This window comes from Bombina bombina, chromosome 4 (assembly GCF_027579735.1).
Source record: "Bombina bombina isolate aBomBom1 chromosome 4, aBomBom1.pri, whole genome shotgun sequence".
NCBI lineage: Eukaryota > Metazoa > Chordata > Amphibia > Anura > Bombinatoridae > Bombina > Bombina bombina.
The window spans coordinates 131,277,545-131,293,537 of NC_069502.1; positions in this window are offsets into that span (position 1 = coordinate 131,277,545).

The following is a 15,993-nucleotide window of genomic DNA, read 5'->3' on the forward strand; positions in this document are numbered from 1 at the left end:
TTCCGAAGCCTTTTTCCACTTACTACATGTTCGATCGCACGTAAATTCGCTGTAATCGGAAATTATGAATGTTACAACTAATCCGTCCGCTCCAACTTTCACTGTAACTTCGCGTGATTTGCTTCGCGACCATTTAGGTAGCGAATACAATAGAAAACTATAGGGCGTCTCAACCTGACGCCAGGTAGAAGTACTTAAGTGAAAGGACTAGACTACTATTGTAGCATTATTGGTTTTTGGATCACTGAATGAAGATGGAGACACTTTTACACATGTTTCTTTTCCGATTAATTCAATTTTGGATTTTGTTTGACGCTTGATATCGTTGAACCTTTTTTTGCAGGACTCGATATCTTTTTTAGTGGGTCCTTGAGCACTCACTGCGTCACTAATTTTCTCCCAAATAATCTTCTTACGAGCGCCTAGGGTTTGCTTGACTCGACTGCCATAAATATTGTCATAATATTCGAGTACTAGATCAACAAGTACAACATTCTGTTGATGCGAGAAGTTAGGGTTGCGAGTCTTCTTAGAAGTAGCAGAATCTCCGGAGCAAGCCATCTTGTCAAAGTGAATACCGAAAAGTAAATAAACAATATTATAAGATTTCTGGGAAAATGCACATTCTTATACATGTCAGCAGCTAGACGTTGCCGCTTGTCTGACGATTATTATGACACCTAGATCGTCACGTGGGTAAAGAACTAAACCAATCAGGTCGCAGACTGCTTCTTAACTTTGCTCTTTCGCGCCGGACGAAGCTTCAAAGTTATCAATAATCCGATTGTCTTCGACACACAATAGACGCAAAATTTTACGGCTTGGTTTTTAGTACATTCATGTAATGAAGTGCCATCCGCATGGTGCGAATGCCGGCGGGTTATTTCGATACGGTCTGTGCGAAAAAATTGATGCCTTAGTACATGGCGCCCTTTGTTGTATTAGTTTTAAGGGTTTTTAGGACATAAGAGGTTAATTTTAAACATTTTAATTAGTACATGATACAGTTTTAAAAATATCAATGCAAACAACTCAAAAAGTAATTTTTTTTTATCCCAAATAGCCTTTATATTTCCCCTTTTTCATTTGAATTACAAATTTGTGTCTTGATATTGTGGCTTTAATGGGGCATGAAACCCAATTTAATTTTTTCTTTCTTTCATTATTCTGATACAGCATGCAATTTTAAATTCCTTTCCAATGTATTTCTATTATCTAATTTGTTTCTTTCTCTTTGAATCCTTTGTTGAAAAGTATACCTAGGTAGTCTCAGAAGCTGGCAAATGGTGGTTTTACATATATTCCTCTTGTTGTTGGCTTTCAGCTAGCTCCCAGTAATGCATTACAGCTAGTTCAACTAAGGACAGCAAAAAAAATTAAGCAACTTAGATAATAGAAGTACATATGAAAGTTGTTTAAAATTGTATCAGACTCATGAAAGAAAACTTTTTGGGCTTCATGTTCCTTTAACAAGCAAAAGTACTTAGCTAATGATTTATCAACAAAAACGCCACATTAATGGTGGTTTTCTGTTAAAAAACTTATTAGATAATTGTTTCTAAAGGATTGCGATTTACCCCAATCTCTGACAAATTTCAAAACACAATATACAGAGCAAATATTAGAAAGATTGTGATCAATTTTGTAACCTTTTTTTGTGCATTGTCTTCCTGTGCCATTGCTTTCAAGATTCACGATATGGTAACTGAAGTGAGTGTGTAATGATACATCCGGGCAGCAGACATACAGTCCGTACAGGCTTCATACAGTTTTTAGGTGAATGAGATATATATAATCATGTATTGTATATGTGATGCATACAGTATATATATATATATATATATATATATATATATATATATATATATATATATATATATATATATATATATATATATATATATATATATATAGTATATATAAGCACCAGCACTCCTAGTATTATAAGTATTGAGAGTTTAATACATAGAATATGATGGTGTTCCCTATTAAGGGATACACCTGCTATGTAGTGCACGGTAAGGGATAATATGTGAATTTGTTATATAAGGAAGAAAAATAGAGCCCCTATTAGTTCCAGCAACAAATTATATCTGACAACATTAAAGTATTAAACCTTAGTTCTGACACCAAATAACCAATTCATACAGCTTATTCATTCAATTCAATGTATTTACTTAGTAACAACAAAACAAATCGACCCAGGTTAGCATTAAAGAGACTAATAAAATTCCAGAGTATAATATTATTGTCCCGTCATAAATCCAGCATATCATAGATTTATGATTTTAATCCACTTGTGTAATGAATGAAAGCCTTAATGCAGGCCCACTACTATGCCAAATTCAACGCACACAGGTATGTATACACTTTGTTATTATTTCACATGCAAGTATATGTAGACTTGGTTCTTATTCCACATGCATACGTCAAGATAATAAAGACATTTCCATTTGAATTCTCCAATAAAGCAGTCTTTGCTTATAAACTTGATAGATCTTGTTGTGTTTAACCACCGTATATCAGCAGTATTTGCTTAGATCATACCTGTTGTGATGGGCAGTCATAGTGTTGTTGGGTATTACCTGCTTACTTCCAATAATAACATTGGTTGGTCAACAGATCCAGAACAAAACTTGGATTTGATTTCTTTATTTGTCTCCACCGTTAGTTGGAAGGCTCTTTAAGTGCAACGCATGCCTTCTGTATTCCAATGTCAGGTAAGAGACATATATTGATATAATGCAGAGAGTAGTCGCAGCAGTGTTCAGCTGAGTACACCGCTGGCAAACAGATACGCAGCTACGCGCATTTCACCTGTGCTCATTACAGGCTTCATCCGGCTGTGTGTGATTGGAGTTCCCACTGCATACTTATAAACAGAATGCTCCACCTTTTTGTTCTATTTTACACATAATAAGTAAGCCTCTTGGTGAAATATTATGCACATATAATACACAAATAATGTTACCAAATAACATAATTGCCCAAGAGATTTTTTAACTCAAATCTTTGTTAATTTAAACAACATTACATTGTGTCAATAATTAAAACTGACATTACAGCGTGAGTTTGTGTGCTACAGTGTCTCAAATCATTTTGGAAATCATATCAAATCATTTTAGAAAACATATTATATATGATTTGAATGAGTTAGATAAGTCACTCGTATTAGTATAACTAATTCAGGAACAATAAATGTAATCACCTAAAAATGCCCCAAAATTTTGCTCCTCTTTTAATCCTAAAGGTTTTAAGCTCTTTAGGTTGAATATCCATTTACTTTCTTTGCGTAATAAAATTTGATCAAGGTTACCACCTCTCCCCTTTAAATCTATTAGTTCCAGGCCTCTGAATTTCAAACTATTTTTATTGCTTTCATGATGTTTATAAAAATGTCGGCCACACTACTAGTTTTTATACATTTATTTTTTATATCTCTTTTGTGTTCCATTATTCTTTCTTTCAATTCCCTGTACGTTTTTCCAATGTAATATTGGGGACAATTACAGAAAACCATATAAACTACCCCCTCACTTTTACAAGTAATGTGGCCTTTAACATGGTGAACATTACCGAATTTGTCACTGAAGATTCTACCTGTTAATAAATTTTCACAAACTGAACAATTGAAGCATTTATAGTTGCCATCCTTTTTTCTATTTAGCCAATTTCCTGTAACTTCAGTTTCAAGATGGCTGTGAACCAGTAGATCTTTCAAATTTGGTGCTCTTTTTGGTGTCATTAAGGGGACCTGCCCTACAAATTTCGCTATAGAATTGTCTATTAATAACACATGCCAATGTTTCCTAAGTACTGCACAAATGTCTTGCCATCTATTGTTATATGTACCTATAAATCTCACTAGAGAATTATCCTGTTCTTTTTTATTTTCATTGTATAGTAAATCATCCCTATTTTTAATTTTAATTTTCGCAAAAGCTTGTTTTAAACACTGTTGGGGACAGCCCCTCTCCTTAAATCTATTTTTAGAAGTCTAGCTTCCACTTTAAATTGTTCATAATCACTGCAATTTCTTTTGTGCCTTAAAAATTGGCCTTGGGGAATGTTTTGAATTAAGTTCTTAGGGTGATGGCTGTCATATGATAATAGTACATTACCTGCGGTTTCCTTGTGAAATGTCGCTGTTTTTAACACATTGTTATCATTCATAATTCTCAAGTCTAGGAATTTTATTTCATCCCTACTGTAGGTATAGGTAAATTTTAGCTTCCAGGTGTTATTATTTAGTTTTTGCATAAATTCAATTAATTTACTCTCCGTGTCCTCCCATAGGAGGAACACATCATCGATAAATCTTAGCCAGAGAGCTATGGAAGCATTAATATTTTCATCACTATTCAATTTACAATCATACTACCATTTTCCGAGATAGAGACAAGCAAATGTAGGGGCACAGCATGTCCCCATAGCTGTCCCAAGAATTTGCTGATAACATTTACCCTTAAATAAAAAATAGTTATGATTTAAAATGAAGAAAAGTAAATCAAAAACATAATCTGTATGTTTTTTTTATTCATTACCTCTCTGAGAGAGGAAATATTTGCTTGTCTCTAACCCTTTTTGGTGGGGTATGCTTGAATAGAGGGATTCAACGTCAATAGCAACCAGAATTGTTTTTGGGGTAATTGATATATCATTTAATTTTTTTAAAACATCAAGGGTGTCCTTTACATAGGACGGTAAGTTTAATAGGCTTGGCCTAAGGCAGTAGTCCACATATTGGGAAATCGTTTCTGTAAGGGATCCCATGCCCGAAATAATTGGGCGCCCTGGTGGTGGAAGTTTTTTCTTATGTAGTTTTGGTAAACTATAAAAAGTTGCTGTTGTAGGATATTTAACAAATAAAAAATCAAATTCTTTCTGGATTATAAGACCCTTATTTCTTGTTTGCAATAGGATCTTTAGTAATTTGTCACCATATATGCTATTAGGATTAAAGCTCAAAACTTTATATTGATTAACATCTTTCAAAAGTCTATGGCATTCTTTAACATAATCATTTGTGTTAAGAACCACTACATTTCCGCCCTTATCCGAGGGTTTTATAGTGATAGTTGTATCAGTTTTTAATTCTTTCAATGCTAACCTTTGTGACTTGGTTAGGTTATCCAATGAATGATCTTCCTGACTTAGGAGGTCAATATCTCTCTCAACTAACTTAACAAAATTATGTATTAATGGTATGCTTGAAAGTGCTGGCATATATTTAGACTTTCTTTTGAGATCACTATAGCCTATTGATCTCTCTTCTGTTATTACTGATAGTTGTCCTGTTGTTTCCTCTTCTAGCTCTTCCAAAATTTTTAGGCTTTGTTTGTCATGTATATTAAGAGTTGTTCTTTCTAATTGGTTCTCAAAAGTTTTTTTTAAAACAATTTTGTGTGCAAATAGATGTAAATCCTTTACTAAATCAAATTTATCTAATCTATTGGTTGGTGAAAATGTCAAGCCTTTCTCTAAAACTTCTACCTGTGATGTTGTTAGTTTTTTTGATGATAAATTTACCACATTAATTTTTAGGTGTTGTTTTTCCTCCTCTGTCTGAGTGGATATCTTCTTCTGCCTCTGGTGTCTATGTTTCCACCCCCTCTCCTGTATTTATGGGTCTGTGCCCTAAAAAACTTTTTTGTTGGTCTCTATATGTCTTATTGGTTTTGTTCTCTTCACCATTTGATGTTTCTACTTCAGAACCACTTGATGCACTATATGAGTAGTCATAAATTTTATTGTCCTGGTAGTCTAACCAATCCCTTTGATATTTCTTTTTCTTTCTAAATTTTATTGAGTCCTGAATTTTTCTTAATTCAAACTTGGCTAATCCTATAAGTCTTTCGTATTCATCCTTACCTTTCCAAATATCAACATCATTTTTTGCACTAACTAAATCATTTTGTATTTTATCTAATCTCAATGTGTTTTCTTCTATCATTAGATTCATCCAATTTATAGAGCATTGTGAAGCAAATTCATCCCATTTAGCTTGAAAATTGTCCAAAAGAGGATTATCTCAGGTCTCTTTTTTATTCTGAGACCCATTGGGATCATTTTTGCTTCCACATACTTCTCTAAACTCAAAATTTCCCATTTAAGTTTTTGTTCTTTAAACAACTTTTTCTTGTATTCTTTAAATGATTTATATATATTTGGATTCTCAGGATGGTTAGTATTATTCCCATCTTTATTCAAAGGAGTAGAAAAAGTGTCATCCACATCATATTTCCACTCACTTTCGTTTAGTTCTGCCATATTTGAAACTTGCAGCACACAAAATAAAATCACACTATATGCTGTGTTATGTATTTATAATGTATTTATATCATTGCTCAGGTTTAAATATTACCTAGTGTGCTCGGTACAATAAGAAAGGCCGCTAAATGCGGTCAGATAAATGTAAAGTATATATAAGCAACAGCACTCCTAGTATAATAAGTATTGAGAGTTTAATACATAGAATATCATGGTGTTCCCTATTAAGGGATACACCTGCTATGTAGTGCACGATAAGGGCTAATATGTGAATTTGTTATACAAGGAAGAAAAACAGAGCCCTTATTAGTCCCAGCAACAAACTATATCTAACAACATTAAAGTATTAAATCTTAGTTCTGACACCAAATAACCAATTCATACAGCTTATTCATTCAATTCAATGTATTTACTTAGTAACACAATTCAATTCACTGCATTAAAATGATCCAGAAAAACAAATCGACCCAGGTTAGCATTAAAGAGACTAATAAAAGTCCAGAGTATAATATTATTGTCCCGGTCATAAATCCAGCATATCATAGATTTATTATTGTAATCCACTTGTGTAATGAATGAAAGCATTAATGCAGGCCCACTACTATGCCAAATTCAACTCACACAGGTATGTATACACTTTGTTATTATTTCACATGCAAGTATATGTAGACTTGGTTCTTATTCCACATGTATACGTCAAGATAATAAAGACATTTCCATTTGAATTCTCCAATAAAGCAGTCTTTGCTTATAAACTTGATAGCTCTTGTTGTGTATAACCACTGTATATCAGCAGTACTTGCTTAGATCATACCTGTTGTGATGGGCGGTCATAGTGTTGTTGGGTATTACCTGCTCACTTCCAATGATAACCTTGGTTGGTCAACAGATCCGGAACAAAACTTGGATTTGATTTCTGTATTTGTCTCCACTGTTAGTTGGAAGGCTCTTTAAGTGCCACGCATGCCTTCTGTATTCCAATTTCATGTAAGAGACATATATTGATATAATGCAGAAAGTAGTCGCAGCAGTGTTCAGCTGAGTACACCGCTGCCAAACAGATATGCAGCTACGCGCGTTTCACCTGTGCTCATTACAGGCTTCATACCCCACCAAAAAGGGTTAGAGACAAGCAAATATTTCCTGTCTCAGAGAGGTAATGGATACAAAAAACATACAGATTTTGTTTTGGAATTACTTTCCTTCATTTTAAATCATAACTATTTTTTATTTAAAGGTAAATGTTATCAGCAAATTCTTGGGACAGCTATGGGGACATGCTGTGCCCCTACATTTGCTTGTCTCTATCTTGGAAAATGGAAGTATGATTGTATATTGAATAGTGATGAAAATATTAATGCTTCCATAGCTCTCTGGCTAAGATTTATAGATGATGTGTTCCTCCTATTGGAGGACACGGAGAGTAAATTAATTGAATTTATGCAAAAACTAAATAATAACACCTGGAAGCTAAAATTTACCTATACCTACAGTAGGAATGAAATAACATTCCTAGACTTGAGAATTATGAATGATAACAAAGTGTTAAAAACAGCGACATTTCGCAAGGAAACCGCAGTTAATGTACTATTATCATATGACAGCCATCACCCTAAGAACTTAATTCAAAACATTCCCTATGGCCAATTTTTAAGGCACTAAAGAAATTGCAGTGATTATGAACAATTTAAAGTGGAAGCTAGACTTCTAAAAAACAGATTTAAGGAGAGGGGCTGTCCCCAACAGTGTTTAAAACAAGCTTTTACGAAAAATAAAATTAAAAATAGGGATGATTTACTATACAATGAAAATAAAAAAGAACAGGATAATTCTCTAGTGAGATTCATAGGTACATATAACAATAGATGGCAAGACATTCGTGCAGTACTTAGGAAACATTGGCTAGTGTTATTAATAGACAATTCTATAGCGAAATTTGTAGGGCAGATCCCCTTAATGACACCAAAAAGAGCACCAAATTTGAAAGATCTACTGGTTCACAGCGATCTTGAAACTGAAGTTACAGGAAATTGGCTAAATAGAAAAGAGAATGGCAACTATAAATGCTTCAATTGTTCAGTTTGTGAAAATTTATTAACAGATAGAATCTTCAGTGACAAATTCGGTAATGTTCACCATGTTAAAGGCCACATTACTTGTAAAAGTGAGGGGGTAGTTTATATGGTTTCCTCTAATTGTCCCCAATATTACATTGGAAAAACGTACAGGGAATTGAAAGAAAGAATAATGGAACACAAAAGAGATATAAAAAATAAATGTATAAAAACTAGTAGTGTGGCCGACATTTTTATAAACATCATGAAAGCAATAAAAATAGGTGGAGAGGTGGTAACCTTGATCAAATTTTATTATGCAAAGAAAGTAAATGTATATTCAACCTAAAGAGCCTAAAACCTTTAGGATTAAATGAGGAGCTAAATGTTGGGGCATTTTTAGGTGATTACATTTATTGTTCCTGAATTAGTTATACTAATACGAGTGACTTATCTAACTCGTTCAAATCATATATAATATGATTTCTAAAATGATTTGATATGATTTCCAAAATGATTTGAGACACTGTAGCACACAAACTCACGCTGTAATGTCAGTTTTAATTATTGACACAATGTAATGTTGTTTAAATTAACGAAGATTTGAGTTTAAAAATATCTTGGAAAATTATGTTATTTGGTAACATTATTTGTGTATTATATGTGCATAATATTTCACCAAGAGGCTTACTTATTATGTGTAAAATAGAACAAAAAGGTGGAGCATTCTGTTTAAAAGTATGCAGTGGGAACTCCAATCACACACAGCCGGATGAAGCCTGTAATGAGCACAGGTGAAACGCGCGTGGCTGCGTATCTGTTTGGCAGCGGTGTACTCAGCTGAACACTGCTGCGACTACTCTCTGCATTATATCAATATATGTCTCTTACCTGACATTGGAATACAGAAGGCATGCGTGGCACTTAAAGAGCCTTCCAACTAACGGTGGAGACAAATACAGAAATCAAATCCAAGTTTTGTTCCGGATCTGTTGACCAACCAATGTTATAATTGGAAGTGAGCAGGTAATACCCAACCACACTATGACCGCCCATCACAACAGGTATAATCTAAGCAAGTACTGCTGATATATGGTGGTTATACACAACAAGAGCTATCAAGTTTATAAGCAAAGACTGCTTTATTGGAGAATTCAAATGGAAATGTCTTTATTATCTTGACGTATGCATGTGGAATAAGAACCAAGTCTACATATACTTGCATGTGAAATAATAACAAAGTGTATACATACCTGTGTGCGTTGAATTTGGCATAGTAGTGGGCCTGCATTAACACTTTTATTCATTACACAAGTGGATTACAATAATAAATCTATGATATGCTGGATTTATGACCGGGACAATAATATTATACTCTGGACTTTTATTAGTCTCTTTAATGCTAACCTGGGTCGATTTGTTTTTCTGGATCATTGTATTGCAGAGAATTGAATTGTGTTACTAAGTAAATACATTGAATTGAATGAATAAGCTGTATGAATTGGTTATTTGGTGTCAGAACTAAGGTTTAATACTAATACTAATGTTGTGAGATATAGTCTGTTGCTGGAACTAAAAAGGATATATATATGTGTGTGTGTGTGTGTGTCTGTGAATGTGTAATGTGTGCAAAATTATATATAACACACACAAAAAAAATCTCACAATTTCTTCCTGCCAGTCTCTTTCTCAATCAACAAGGCAGTGCAAATTCATATGAGTTAAATGATTTTTGTATAGTATAAAACAATGAATCCATTTTTTGATGAAGTCGTTTTTAATTGACTGGCTAAAACATCCTTCAAAAAAAGAGTCTTCAAAATCCTCATAACAGTCAATCAAAAGTATACAATTACGAGTGACGCAATAACTGTTGCACACATGTGAAAAGGGTTATTTGCGTGCGTTGGAAGTAGCAAGCGTATTACAATTTGATAACAAATGCATTCACTTTAGCGCAATTAAATTTAACACTCCTCAGGATATTGCGACTTCAGAGCTCTGGCTGTACGCAAGATAAAAAACGTGGCACAAAACACATCAACATTTAATTCAAAAGTACAGTTACACTCATAATAACGCTATGTAATAAAAATAATTTAAAAAAAAAATTGCATGAAAAGTTATAAAGGCTCAAAAATATGAGGTCTTGGGTGTTAGAAAAAAAAGGACTGCAAAGGGCATTAACATAGAAACACATAGCTTTGAAAATGTGGTGGGGGATGGTAGGAGTTAGTCAGTAGTAGATATTGTACCTATTATATAAATCAGAGAGGGTATAAAATATACCAGTACTGAGTAGTCACTTATAATAGTTGTGGTACACATCTAATGTGGATTCTTAGGCCTAGATTTAGAGTTCGGCGGTAGCCGTCAAAACCAGCGTTAGAGGCTCCTAACGCTGGTTTTGGGCGCCCGCTGGTATTTGGAGTCAGTGATTAAAGGGTCTAACGCTCACTTTTCAGCCGCGACTTTTCCATACCGCAGATCCCCCTACGCCATTTGCGTAGCCTATCTTTTCAATGGGATCTTTCTAACGCTGGTATTTAGAGTCGTTTCTGCAGTGAGCGTTAGAGCTCTAACGACAAGATTCCAGCCGCCTGAAAATAGCAGGAGTTAAGAGCTTTCTGGCTAACGCCGGTTTATAAAGCTCTTAACTACTGTACCCTAAAGTACACTAACACCCATAAACTACCTATGTACCCCTAAACCGAGGTCCCCCCACATCGCCGCCACTCGATTAAAATTTTTAACCCCTAATCTGCCGACCGCCACCTACGTTATACTTATGTACCCCTAATCTGCTGCCCCTAACACCGCCGACCCCTGTATTATATCTATTAACCCCTAACTTGCCCCCCACAACGTCGCCGCAAGCTACTTAAAATAATTAACCCCTAATCTTCCGACCGCAAATCGCCGCCACCTACGTTATCCCTATGTACCCCTAATCTGCTACCCCTAACATCGCCGACCCCTATGTTATATTTATTAACCCCTAATCTGCCCCCCACAACGTCGCCGACACCTACCTACACTTATTAACCCCTAATCTGCCGAGCGGACCTGAGCGCTACTATAATAAAGTTATTAACCCCTAATCCGCCTCACTAACCCTATCATAAATAGTATTAACCCCTAATCTGCCCTCCCTAACATCGCCGACACCTACCTTCAATTATTAACCCCTAATCTGCCGACCGGAGCTCACCGCTATTCTAATAAATGTATTAACCCCTAAAGCTAAGTCTAACCCTAACACTAACACCCCCCTAAGTTAAATATAATTTTTATCTAACGAAATAAATTAACTCTTATTAAATAAATAATTCCTATTTAAAGCTAAATACTTACCTGTAAAATAAATCCTAATATAGCTACAATATAAATTATAATTATATTATAGCTATTTTAGGATTAATATTTATTTTACAGGCAACTTTGTAATTATTTTAACCAGGTACAATAGCTATTAAATAGTTAAGAACTATTTAATAGTTACCTAGTTAAAATAATTACAAATTTACCTGCAAAATAAATCCTAACCTAAGATATAATTAAACCTAACACTACCCTATCAATAAAATAATTAAATAAACTACCTACAATTACCTACAATTAACCTAACACTACACTATCAATAAATTAATTAAACACAATTGCTACAAATAAATAAAATTAAATAAACTATCTAAAGTACAAAAAATAAAAAAGAACTAAGTTACAGAAAATAATAAAATATTTACAAACATAAGAAAAATATTACAACAATTTTAAACTAATTACACCTACTCTAAGCCCCCTAATAAAATAACAAAGCCCCCCAAAATAAAAAATTCCCTACCCTATTCTAAAATACAAATATTACAAGCTCTTTTACCTTACCAGCCCTGAACAGGGCCCTTTGCGGGGCATGCCCCAAGAATTTCAGCTCTTTTGCCTGTAAAAAAAAACATACAATACCCCCCCCCCAACATTACAACCCACCACCCACATACCCCTAATCTAACCCAAACCCCCCTTAAATAAACCTAACACTACCCCCCTGATGATCTTCCTACCTTGTCTTCACCATGCCAGGTTCACCGATCCGTCCTGGCTCCAAGATCTTCATCCAACCCAAGCGGGGGCTAGACATCCACTGAAGAAGTCCAGAAGAGGGTCCAAAGTCTTCCTCCTATCCGGCAAGAAGAGGACATCCGGACCGGCAAACATCTTCTCCAAGCGGCATCTTCTATCTTCTTCCATCCGATGACGACCGGCTCCATCTTGAAGACCTCCAGCGCGGATCCATCCTCTTCTTCCGACGACTAGACGACGAATGACGGTTCCTTTAAGGGACGTCATCCAAGATGGCGTCCCTCGAATTCCGATTGGCTGATAGGATTCTATCAGCCAATCGGAATTAAGGTAGGAATTTTCTGATTGGCTGATGGAATCAGCCAATCAGAATATAGTTCAATCCGATTGGCTGATCCAATCAGCCAATCAGATTGAGCTCGCATTCTATTGGCTGATCGGAACAGCCAATAGAATGCGAGCTCAATCTGATTGGCTGATTGGATCAGCCAATCGGATTGAACTATATTCTGATTGGCTGATTCCATCAGCCAATCAGAAAATTCCTACCTTAATTCCGATTGGCTGATAGAATCCTATCAGCCAATCGGAATTCGAGGGACGCCATCTTGGATGACGTCCCTTAAAGGAACCGTCATTCGTCGTCTAGTCGTCGGAAGAAGAGGATGGATCCGCGCTGGAGGTCTTCAAGATGGAGCCGGTCGTCATCGGATGGAAGAAGATAGAAGATGCCGCTTGGAGAAGATGTTTGCCGGTCCGGATGTCCTCTTCTTGCCGGATAGGAGGAAGACTTTGGACCCTCTTCTGGACTTCTTCAGTGGATGTCTAGCCCCCGCTTGGGTTGGATGAAGATCTTGGAGCCAGGACGGATCGGTGAACCTGGCATGGTGAAGACAAGGTAGGAAGATCATCAGGGGGGTAGTGTTAGGTTTATTTAAGGGGGGTTTGGGTTAGATTAGGGGTATGTGGGTGGTGGGTTGTAACGTTGGGGGGGGGGTATTGTATGTTTTTTTTTACAGGCAAAAGAGCTGAAATTCTTGGGGCATGCCCCGCAAAGGGCCCTGTTCAGGGCTGGTAAGGTAAAAGAGCTTGTAATATTTGTATTTTAGAATAGGGTAGGGAATTTTTTATTTTGGGGGGCTTTGTTATTTTATTAGGGGGCTTAGAGTAGGTGTAATTAGTTTAAAATTGTTGTAATATTTTTCTTATGTTTGTAAATATTTTATTATTTTCTGTAACTTAGTTCTTTTTTATTTTTTGTACTTTAGATAGTTTATTTAATTTTATTTATTTGTAGCAATTGTGTTTAATTAATTTATTGATAGGGTAGTGTTAGGTTAATTGTAGGTAATTGTAGGTAGTTTATTTAATTATTTTATTGATAGGGTAGTGTTAGGTTTAATTATATCTTAGGTTAGGATTTATTTTACAGGTAAATTTGTAATTATTTTAACTAGGTAACTATTAAATAGTTCTTAACTATTTAATAGCTATTGTACCTGGTTAAAATAATTACAAAGTTGCCTGTAAAATAAATATTAATCCTAAAATAGCTATAATATAATTATAATTTATATTGTAGCTATATTAGGATTTATTTTACAGGTAAGTATTTAGCTTTAAATAGGAATTATTTATTTAATAAGAGTTAATTTATTTCGTTAGATAAAAATTATATTTAACTTAGGGGGGTGTTAGTGTTAGGGTTAGACTTAGCTTTAGGGGTTAATACATTTATTAGAATAGCGGTGAGCTCCGGTCGGCAGATTAGGGGTTAATAATTGAAGGTAGGTGTCGGCGATGTTAGGGAGGGCAGATTAGGGGTTAATACTATTTATGATAGGGTTAGTGAGGCGGATTAGGGGTTAATAACTTTATTATAGTAGCGCTCAGGTCCGCTCGGCAGATTAGGGGTTAATAAGTGTAGGTAGGTGTCGGCGACGTTGTGGGGGGCAGATTAGGGGTTAATAAATATAACATAGGGGTCGGCGATGTTAGGGCAGCAGATTAGGGGTACATAGGGATAACGTAGGTGGCGGCGGTTTACGGAGCGGCAGATTAGGGGTTAAAAGTGTAATGCAGGGGTCAGCGATAGCGGGGGCGGCAGATTAGGGGTTAATAAGTGTAAGGTTAGGGGTGTTTAGACTCGGGGTACATGTTAGGGTGTTAGGTGCAGACTTAGGAGGTGTTTCCCCATAGGAAACAATGGGGCTGCGTTAGGAGCTGAACGCTGCTTTTTTGCAGGTGTTAGGTTTTTTTTCAGCTCAAACAGCCCCATTGTTTCCTATGGGAGAATCGTGCACGAGCACGTTTTTGATGCCGGCCGCGTCCGTAAGCAACTCTGGTATCGAGAGTTGCATTTGCGGTAAAAATGCTCTACGCTCCTTTTTTGGAGCCTAACGCAGCATTTGTTTGAACTCTCGATACCAGAGTTAAATTTATGGTGCGGCCAGAAAAAAACCCGCGGAGCGTTAACAGCCCTTTTACCGCCGAACTCTAAATCTAGGCCTTAGAGAGCAGAACTAAACAACTAGGAATACTAATTGTACAAAGAGATACACTTAGGATTATTTAGAAAAGAATGCCACAAAAAAATATATATTTCTTTAACTCCAAATGATCATATAAATGTGAAATTACTCTATTTGTTTAAAATGTTCCATAACATTCATACTTTAATACTTTATTATAGCAACTAGGAACAAACATTCACACAGTAGTAGCCTGAAAGAGTTAAAAACACTTAAACCCAGTTAAATTGGATTGATATAATAAGCAGTGCTATATGTATTCAACCTGATGCCCACAGCATAATAATAAAGGATAAGCTAAGCCCTTACAATCCGAGGGCTATTTTACTTTTAAGTAGTTATATTTTTAAGGTAAATAGTAGGCACCAGGAATCAACAAATATATAGGTAGATGAAGATTCTGTTATTAACTAGGCAAGCAGTTAAAAAGCGACAGACAGGAGAGAACTAGCTTCTCCTGCTGGACCCCTGACGCGCGTTTCACAGAACGCTTCCTCAGAGGGGGTCCCTCTGAGGAAGCGTTCTGTGAAACGCGCGTCAGGGGTCCAGCAGGAGAAGCTAGTTCTCTCCTGTCTGTCGCTTTTTAACTGCTTGCCTAGTTAATAACAGAATCTTCATCTACCTATATATTTGTTGATTCCTGGTGCCTACTATTTACCTTAAAAATATAACTACTTAAAAGTAAAATAGCCCTCGGATTGTAAGGGCTTAGCTTATCCTTTATTATTATGCTGTGGGCATCAGGTTGAATACATATAGCACTGCTTATTATATCAATCCAATTTAACTGGGTTTAAGTGTTTTTAACTCTTTCAGGCTACTACTGTGTGAATGTTTGTTCCTAGTTGCTATAATAAAGTATTAAAGTATGAATGTTATGGAACATTTTAAACAAATAGAGTAATTTCACATTTATATGATCATTTGGAGTTAAAGAAATATATATTTTTTTGTGGCATTCTTTTCTAAATAATCCTAAGTGTATCTCTTTGTACAATTAGTATTCCTAGTTGTATAGAAACACATAGGTTTGTTTTTCTACTTTTTGCGCTCCATTA